This window comes from Arachis hypogaea, chromosome 18 (genome assembly GCF_003086295.3).
Source record: "Arachis hypogaea cultivar Tifrunner chromosome 18, arahy.Tifrunner.gnm2.J5K5, whole genome shotgun sequence".
Lineage (NCBI taxonomy): Eukaryota > Viridiplantae > Streptophyta > Magnoliopsida > Fabales > Fabaceae > Arachis > Arachis hypogaea.
In genome coordinates, this window is record NC_092053.1 from 16,442,907 (window position 1) to 16,453,278 (window position 10,372).

Below are 10,372 nucleotides of genomic sequence, written 5' to 3' on the forward strand. Positions count from 1 at the left end.
TGAATTGAATAGAAAACAGTAGTACTTTGCATTAATCTTTGAGGAACAGCAGAGCTCCACACCTTAATCTATGGAGTGTAGAAACTCTACCGTTGAAAATACATAAGTGAAGGTCCAGGCATGGCCAAGATGGCCAGCCCCCTTGATCTAAGAACAATGCGTTCAAAGATGATCCTAAGATCCTAAGATGATCAAAGATGGTCAAAAGATGATCAAAAGATGCCTAATACAATAGTAAAAGGTCCTATTTATAATAAACTAGCTACTAGGGTTTACATGAGTAAGTAATTGATGCATAAATCCACTTCCGGGGCCCACTTGGTGTGTGTTTGGGCTGAGCCTGAGTGTTGCACGTGCAGAGGCCATTTGTGGAGTTGAACGCCAGTTTCTGTGCCAGTTTGGGCGTTCAACTCTGGTTTTGGATCCTTTTCTGGCGCTGGACGCCAGATTTGGGCAGAAGGCTGGCGTTGAACGCCAGTTTACGTCATCACTTCTTGGCCAAAGTATGGACTATTATATATTGCTGGAAAGCCCTGGATGTCTACTTTCCATCGCAATTGAAAGCGCGCCATTTCGAGTTCTGTAGCTCCAGAAAATCCACTTTGAGTGCAGGGAGGTCAGAATCCAACAGCATCAGCAGTCCTTCTTCAACCTCTGAATCTGATTTTTGCTCAAGTCCCTCAATTTCAGCTAGAAAATACCTGAAATCACAGAAAAACACACAAACTCATAGTAAAGTCCAGAAATATGAATTTAACATAAAAACTAATGAAAACATCCCTAAAAGTAACTAGATCCTACTAAAAACATACTAAAAACAATGTCAAAAAGCGTATAAATTATCCGCTCATCACAACACCAAACTTAAATTGTTGCTTGTCCCCAAGCAACTAAAAATCAAATAGGATAAAAAGAAGAGAATATACTATAAATTCCAAACTATCAATGAAACAGAGCTTCAATCATATGAGCGGGACTTATAGTTTTTTGCCTCTTGAATAGTTTTGGCATCTCACTTTATCCATTGAGGTTCAGAATGATTGGCATCTATAGGAACTTCAGATTTCGAATAGTGTTATTGACTCTCCTAGTTCAGTATGATGATTCTTGAACACAGCTTCTTTATGAGTCTTGGCCGTGGCCCTAAGCACTTTGTTTTCCAGTATTACCACCGGATACATAAATGCCACAGACACATAATTGGGTGAACCTTTTCAGATTGTGACTCAGCTTTGCTAAAGTCCCCAATTAGAGGTGTCCAGGGTTCTTAAGCACACTCTTTGTTTTTGCTTTGGACCTTGACTTTAACCGCTCAGTCTCAAGTTTTCACTTGACACCTACACGCCACAAGCACATGGTTAGGGACACCTTGGTTTAGCCGCTTAGACCAGGATTTTATTCCTTTAGGCCCTCCTATCCACTGATGCTCAAAGCCTTTGGGATCTTTTTTATTTGCTCTTGCCTCTTGGTTTTAAGAGCTTTGGCTTTTTCTGCTTGCTTTTTCTTTTTCTTTCTAAATATTTTTTTTTTCGCCTATATTATTATTTTTTTTTCTGCAAGCTTTGTTCTTTGCTGCTTTTTCTTGCTTCAAGAATCATTTTTATGATTTTTCAGATTATCAAATAACATGTCTCCTGGTCATCATTCTTTCAAGAGCCAATATATTTAACATTCTTAAACAACAACTTCAAAAGACATATGCACTGTTCAAGCATACATTCAGAAAACAAGAAGCATTGTCACCACATCAATATAATTAGGCTAAGTTCAAGGATAAATTCAAAACTTATGTACTTCTTGTTCTTTTGAATTAAAACATTTTTCATTTAAGAGAGGTGATGGATTCATAGGACATTCATATCTTTAAGACAAAGTTACTAACTACTAATGATCATGTAATGAAGGCACAAACATAGATAAGCACATAATATAGAAAACGAAAAACAGAGAAAGCAAGAACAAGGAATGAATCCACCTTAGTGATGGTGGCGTTTCCTTCTTGAGGAACCAATGATGTCCTTGAGCTCTTCTATGTCTCTTCCTTGTCTTTGTTGCTCCTCCCTCATTGCTTTTTGATCTTCTCTTATTTCATGAAGCATGATGGAGTGCTCTTGATGTTCCACCCTTAGTTGTCCCATATTGGAACTCAATTCTTCTAGGGAGGTGTTGATGTGCTCCCAATAGTTTTGTGGAGGAAAGTGCATTTGAGGCATTTCCGGAATCCCATGGTGATGAGCTTCTTGCGCCTCTTGAGCTCCATGATTGGGCTCTCTTGCTTGCTCCATCTTTTTCTTAGTGATGGGCTTTTCCTCTTTAATGAGGATATCTCCCTCTATGTCAATCCCAGCTGAATTGCATAGGTGGCAAATGAGGTGAGGAAAGGCTAACCTTGCCATGGTGGAGGACTTGTCAGCCACCTTGTAGAGTTCTTGAGGTATAATCTCATAAACTTCTACCTCTTCTCCAATCATGATGCTATGGATCATGATGGCCCGATCTATAGTAACTTCAGACCGGTTGCTAGTGGGAATGATTGAGCATTGAATAAACTCCAACCATCCTCTAGCAATAGGCTTGAGGTCCAATCTTCTTAGTTGAACCGGCTTGCCTTTGGAGTCAATCTTCCATTGAGCTCCTTCTACACATATGTCCATAAGGACTTGGTCCAACCTTTGATCAAAGTTGACTCTCCTTGTGTAGGGGCGTGCGTTTTCTTCCATGTATGGCAAGTTGAACGCCAACCTCACATTCTCCGGACTAAAATCCAAGTATTTCCCCCGAACCATTGTAACATAGTTCTTTGGATCCGGGTTCTTACTTTGATCATGGTTCTTGGTGATCCATGCATTGGCATAGAACTCTTGAACCATTAGGATGCCGACTTGTTGGATGAGATTTGTTAGAACTTCCCAACCTCTTCTTTGAATTTCATGTCAGATCTCCGGATACTCATTTCTTTTGAGTTTAAAAGGGACCTCAGGGATCACCTTCTTCTTGGCCACAACATCATAGAAGTGGTCTTAATGGGCTTTGGAGATGAACCTTTCCATCTCCCATGACTCGGATGTGGAAGCTTTTATCTTCCCTTTCCCTCTTCTAGAGGATTCTCCGGTCTTAGGTGCCATCAATGGTAATGGAAAAACAAAAAAGCTATGCTTTTACCACACCAAACTTAGAATATTGCTCGCCCTCGAGCAATAAACAAAAGAATAGAAGAAGAAGAAGAAGAAATATGGAGGGGGGAGGGAGATGTGGTTTCGGCCAAGAGGAGTATAGAGGGGTGTGTTGTGTGAATTTGATGAAGAATGGAGGTCTTTATATAGGGAAGGGAGGGGGGGTTAAGGTTCGGCCATATGGGTGGATTTGGTTTTGAATTTTGAAGGTAGGTGGGGTTTATGAGGTAGGTTTATGGGGAAGAGTGGATGGATGTGAGTGGTGAAGAGGTGATGGGGAAGAGAGATTGAGGTGATTGGTGAAGGGTTTTTGGGGAAGAGTGTTTATGGGGTTGTGTGAAAGAGAGTGGTGAGAAGAAGTGAGTGGAGGTAGGTGGGGATCCTGTGCACAGATCCTGAGTGGATCCTGTGGGGTCCACAGATCCTGAGGTGTTCAAGGAATTACATCCCTGCACCCATTAGGCATGTAAAAATGCCTTTGTACCCAACTCTGGGCGTTCAGCGCCAGGTTGGTGGCCATTTTGGGCGTTCAGCGCCCATTTGTGTGCCATTTCTGGCGTTGAACGCCAGAACCATGCCTGTTCTGGCGTTCAGCGCCCAGAAGCTGCCCATTTTGGGCGTTCAGCGCTAGAACCATGCTCTGTTCTGGCGCTGAACGCCAGACAGATGCTCCTCCAGGGTGTGATTTTTCTTCTGCTGTTTTTGATTCCGTTTTCAATTTTTCTATTTATTTTGTGACTCCACATGATCATGAACCTAAGAAAACATGAAAAACAATAAAAATAAGAATTAGATAAACATTGGGTTGCCTCCCAACAAGCGCTTCTTTAATGTCAATAGCTTGACAGAGGGCTCTCATGGAGCCTCACAGATGTGCAGAACTTTGTTGAGACTCTCCAACACCAAACTTAGAGTTTGGATATGGGAGTTCAACACCAAACTTAGAGTTTGGTTGTGGCCTCCCAACACCAAACTTAGAGTTTGACTGTGGGGGCTCTGATTGACTCTGTTTGGAGAGAAGCTTTTTCTGCTTCCTCTCCATGGTTGCAGAGGGAGATCCTTGAGTTTTAAACACAAGGGAGTCCTCATTCCATTGGAGGACTATTTCACCTCTGTCAACATCAATCACAGCTCTTGCTGTGGCCAGGAAAGGTCTTCCTAGGATGATGGATTCATCCTCTTCCTTTCCAGTATCCAGGACTATGAAATCAGCAGGGATGTAAAGGCCTTCAACCTTTACTAACACGTCCTCTACTTGTCCATAAGCCTGTTTTCTAGAGCTGTCTGCCATCTCTAATGAGATTTTAGCAGCTTGCACCCCATAGATTCCCAGTTTCTCTATTACAGAGAGGGGCATGAGGTTTATTCCTGAACCAAGGTCACACAGAGCCTTAAAGACCATGGTGCCTATGGTGCAGGGTATTATGAACTTTCCAGGATCCTGTCTCTTCTGAGGCAATGTCAGTTGATCCAGATCACTTAGTTCATTGATGAACAAGGGAGGTTCAACTTCCCAAGTATCAATGCCAAATAATTTGGCATTCAGCTTCATGATTGCACCAAGAAACTTGGCAGTTTGCTCTTCAGTAACATCCTCATTCTCTTCAGAAGAGGAATACTCATCAGAGCTCATGAAGGGTATAAGGAGGTTCAATGGAATCTCTATGGTCTCTAGATGAGCCTCAGAGTCCTTTGGTTCCTCAGAGGGAAGCTCCTTATTGGTCACTGGACGTCCCAGGAGGTCTTCCTCCTTGGGATTCACGTCCTCTCCTCTCCTCACAGGTTCGGCCATGGCACTTATGTCAATGGCCTTGCACTCTCCTTTTGGGTTCTCTTCTGTATTACTTGGGAGAGTACTAGGAGGGATTTCAGTGATCCTTTTACTCAACTGGCCCACTTGTGCTTCCAAATTTCTAATGGAAGACCTTGTTTCATTCATGAAACTTACAGTGGCCTTAGATAGATCAGATACTAGATTTGCTAAATTAGAAGCATTTTGTTCAGGGTTCTCTGTCTGTTGCTGAGTGGATGATGGAAAAGGCTTGCTATTGCTAAACCTGTTTCTTCCACCATTATTAAAGCCTTGTTGGGGCTTTTGATCCTTCCATGAGAAATTTGGATGATTTCTCCATGTTGAGTTATAGGTGTTTCCATAAGGTTCACCTAAGTAATTTACCTCTGCTATTGCAGGGTTCTCAGGATCATAAGCTTCTTCTTCAGAAGATGCTTCTTGAGTACTGTTGGATGCAGCTTGCATTCCATGCAGACTCTGAGAAATCATATTGACTTGCTGAGTCAATATTTTATTCTGAGCCAATATGGCATTCAGAGTATCAACCTCAAGAACTCCCTTCTTCATAGGCGTCCCATTACTCACAGGATTCCTTTCAGAAGTGTACATGAACTGGTTATTAGCAACCATGTCAATGAGTTCTTGAGCTTCTGCAGGCGTTTTCTTTAGGTGAATGGATCCACCTGCAGAAGTGTCCAGTGACATCTTTGATAGCTCAGATAAACCATCATAGAATATATCTAGGATGGTCCATTCTGAAAGCATGTCAGAAGGACACTTTTTGGTCATCTGTTTGTATCTTTCCCAAGCTTCATAGAGGGATTCACCTTCTTTCTGTCTGAAGGTTTGAACATCAGCTCTAAGCTTGCTCAGCTTTTGAGGAGGAAAGTACTTGGCTAAGAAAGCCGTGACCAGCTTATCCCAAGAGTTCAGGCTGTCTCTGGGTTGAGAATCCAACCATAATCTAGCTCTGTCTCTTACAACAAAAGGGAAAAGCATAAGCCTGTATACTTCAGGATCTACTCCATTAGTCTTAACAGTATCACATATCTGCAAGAATTCAGTTAAGAACTGAAAAGGATCTTCAGATGGAAGTCCATGAAACTTGCAGTTCTGCTGCATCAGAGAAACTAACTGAGGTTTCAGCTCAAAGTTGTTTGCTCCAATGGCAGGAATGGAGATGCTTCTTCCATGTAAATTGGAATTAGGTGCAGTGAAGTTACCAAGCATTCTCCTTGCATTGTTGTTGGGTTCGGCTGCCATCTCCTTTACTTGTTCAAAATTTTCAATCAAGTTGTCTCTGGATTGTTGTAATTTAGCTTCTCTTAATTTTCTCTTCAGAGTCCTTTCAGGTTCTAGATCAGCTTCAACAAGAATGCATTTTTCTCTGTCCCTGCTCGTAAGAAAGAGGAGAGAAAAAGAAAAGAAGAGGAATCCTCTATGTCACAGTAAAGATGATCCTTATTGTTAGTAGAAGAAAAGAAGAAGAAATTCGAACACAGATAGAAGAGGGGGTTCGAATTTGGTGATGATGTGAGGAAGAGATGTTAGTTAATGAATGAATAAATAGAATAGGATGAGAGAGAAGGAGGGAATTTTCGAAAATGATTTTTGAAAAGGAGTTAGTGATTTTTGAAAATTGGTTTTTGAAAATTTTTTAGTATATTTTTCGAAAATTTTTGAAATCAAAAATAAAAAATAAAAAAAATTAGTTAATTTAAAAAGAAATTTTTGAATAAGAGGGAAGATATTTTCGAAAATGAGAGAGAGAGAGTTAGTTAGGTGGTTTTGAAAAAGTTAAGAAACAAACAAAAAGTTAGTTAGTTGAAACAAATTTTGAAAAAATAAGAAGTTAGGAAGTTAGAAAAGATATTTGAAAAGATATTTTTGAAAAAGATAAGATAAGAAGATATTTTTGAAAAGATATGATTGAAATTAGTTTTTGAAAAAAAAGATTTGATTTTTAAAATCACACACAATTAATGACTTGATTCACAAGAAATCACAAGATATGATTCTAGAACTCAAAGTTTGAATCTTTCTTAACAAGCAAGTAACAAACTTCAAATTTTTGAATCAAAACATTAATTGATTATGTTATTTTCGAGAATTTGGTATAAAAAAATAAGAAAAAGATTTTTGAAAAATATTTTTGGAATTTTCGAAAATAACTAAGAATTTTGAAAAAGATTTGATTTTTGAAAAAGATTTTGAAAAAGATAAGATTTTCAAATTGAAAATTTGATTTGACTCATAAGAAACAACTTGATTTTTAAAATTTTTTGAAAAAGTCAACTCAAATTTTCGAATTTGATGAGAGAAAAAGGGAAAGATATTTTTTTTTATTTTTGAAACTTTTATGAAAGACATGAAAATTATGCAATGCATGAAATTTTTAGATCAAAACATGTGATGCATGCAAGAATGCTATGAATGTCAAGATGAACACCAAGAACACTTTGAATGCCAAGATGAACATCATAGACACAATTTTGAAAAACTTTTAATGCAAAGAAAACATGCAAGACACCAAACTTAGAATTCTTTAATGCTTACGCACTAAGAATTCAAGAATGCATATGATAAACATGAAAAGACACAAAACAAAAAATCATCAAGATTAAACAAGAAGACTTACCAAGAACAACTTGAAGATCATGAAGAACACTATGAATGCATGATATTTTCGAAAAAAAATGCAAGATGCATATGCAAGTGACACCAAACTTATGATATGACTCAAGACTCAAACAAGAAACAGAAAAATATTTTTGATTTTTATGATTTTCTAATTTTTTTTTTTTTGGATTTTATTCGAAAATTTTATGAAAAAGGAAAATAAGGATTCCAAAATTTTTAATATGAATTCCAGGAATCTTGCCATGTTAGTCTAAAGCTTCAGTCCAGGAATTAGACATGGCTCACTAGCCAGCCAAGCTTTCAATGAAAGCTCCGGTCCAAAACACTAGACATGGCCAATGGCCAGCCAAGCTTCAGCAGATACCTCTCATGCATACAACAGCAAATTTTATTGGCAACAACTAACTTGCTCTTGTGATGATGATTAGGAAGCCTCAGTCCAAAAGAATTTAGACATGGCTTTGCAGCCAGCCAGGCTTCACATGCTTCATGAAACACTAGAATTCATTCTTAAAAATTCTGAAGAAAATTTTTGAAAACATTTTTTTTTTCGAAAACAAAAGAAGAGTTTTTGAAAACTTTTTTTGAAAGGAAAACGAAAAGAAAGTTACCCAATCTGAGCAACAAGATGAACCGTCAATTGTCTAAACTCAAACAATCCCCGGCAACGGCGCCAAAAACTTGATACGCGGAATCGTGATTACACTTATGTAAAATTCATCGCTCTTTCTTTCCCTGGTAGTGGCGCCAAAACATGATGCCAAGACCACGGTTCACAACTCCGTGTAACTGACCAGCAAGTGCACTGGGTCGTTCAAGTAATACCTTACGTGAGTAAGGGTCGAATCCCACGGAGATTGTTGGTATGAAGCAAGCTATGGTCACCTTGCAAATCTCAGTCAGGTAGGGTCAAATGTGATTGGATTAGATAATCAAAAGATAAATAATAAAAGATAGAAATACTTATGTAAGTCATTGGTGAGAATTTCAGATAAGCGTATGGAGATGCATTTGTTCCTCTGAATCTCTGCTTTCCTGCTATCTTCATCCAATCAGTCTTACTCCTTTCCATGGCTGGCTTTATGCAAGGGCATCACCGTTGTCAGTGGCTACATCCCCTCCTCTCAGTGAATAGTATGCTAACATGCTCTGTCACAGCACGGCTATTCATCTGTCGGTTCTCGATCATGTCGGAATAGAATCCATTGATTCTTTTGCGTCTGTCACTAACGCCCCACAATCGCGAGTTTGAAGCTCGTCACAGTCATTCAATCATTGAATCCTACTTGGAATACCACAGACAAGGTTTAGACTTTCCGGATTCTCTTGAATGCCGCCATCATTCTAGCTTACGCCACGAAGATTCTGATTAGGAAATCTAAGAGATATTCATTCTAGCTTATTTCATGTAGAACGGAAGTGTTTGTCAGGCACGTGTTCATAGGGGAGAATGGTGATGAGCGTCACACATAATCATCACCTTCATCACGTTCTTGGGTGCGAATGGATATCTTAGAAGCGAAATAAGATGAATTGAATAGAAAACAGTAGTACTTTGCATTAATCTTTGAGGAACAGCAGAGCTTCACACCTTAATCTATGGAGTGTAGAAACTCTACCGTTGAAAATACATAAGTGAAGGTCCAGGCATGGCCAAGATGGCCAGCCCCCTTGATCTAAGAACAATGCGTTCAAAGATGATCCTAAGATCCTAAGATGATCAAAGATGGTCAAAAGATGATCAAAAGATGCCTAATACAATAGTAAAAGGTCCTATTTATAATAAACTAGCTACTAGGGTTTACATGAGTAAGTAATTGATGCATAAATCCACTTCCGGGGCCCACTTGGTGTGTGTTTGGGCTGAGCCTGAGTGTTGCACATGTAGAGGCCATTTGTGGAGTTGAACGCCAGTTTCTGTGCCAGTTTGGGCGTTCAACTCTGGTTTTGGATCCTTTTCTGGCGCTGGACGCCAGATTTGGGCAGAAGGCTGGCGTTGAACGCCAGTTTACGTCGTCACTTCTTGGCCAAAGTATGGACTATTATATATTTCTGGAAAGCCCTGAATGTCTACTTTTCAACGCAATTGGAAGCGCGCCATTTCGAGTTCTGTAGCTCCAGAAAATCCACTTTGAGTGCAGAGAGGTCAGAATCCAACAGCATCAGCAGTCCTTCTTCAACCTCTGAATCTAATTTTTGCTCAAGTCCCTCAATTTCAGCCAGAAAATACCTGAAATCACAGAAAAACACACAAACTCATAGTAAAGTCCAGAAATGTGAATTTAACATAAAAACTAATGAAAACATCCCTAAAAGTAACTAGATCCTACTAAAAACATACTAAAAATAATGTCAAAAAGCGTATAAATTATCCGCTCATCATCTGGTAATAGAGGGATTCATGGCAAGCTTTCAGAAGTACAGAAGAATTCACTAGAATTTAACTCGAAAGTATTTGGTAACATTTTTGTTAAGAAATGTGAATTAGAGCAGCAGATTAATTATTTACAAAAGCGTTTGGAAGTGGTGGATAGTATTTATTTGCGTCAGAAAGAACAACAGTTACTTGATGATTATAATAATACTCTAGTGCAAGAAGAGCTCCTATGGTTCCAAAAGTCCAGAGAGCAGTGGGTAAGGTTCGGGGATAGGAATACAAGATTCTTTCATATTCAAACTCTTGCGCGAAGGAAGCATAATAAGATTCATGGCCTTTTTCTCAAGGATGGAGTGTGGGAAACTGATCCAGAGGTTCTGAGTCAAGAAG

General features: G+C 39.2%; 1 non-coding gene across 1 annotated transcript; it reads left to right on the plus strand.

Moving 5' to 3' along the window:
- Positions 1 to 5,724: 5,724 nt before the first annotated feature.
- Positions 5,725 to 5,832, plus strand: LOC112774115 (small nucleolar RNA R71). The gene has a single exon (XR_003188619.1). It is a non-coding gene; the product is annotated as a small nucleolar RNA R71 (small nucleolar RNA).
- Positions 5,833 to 10,372: the final 4,540 nt, after the last annotated feature.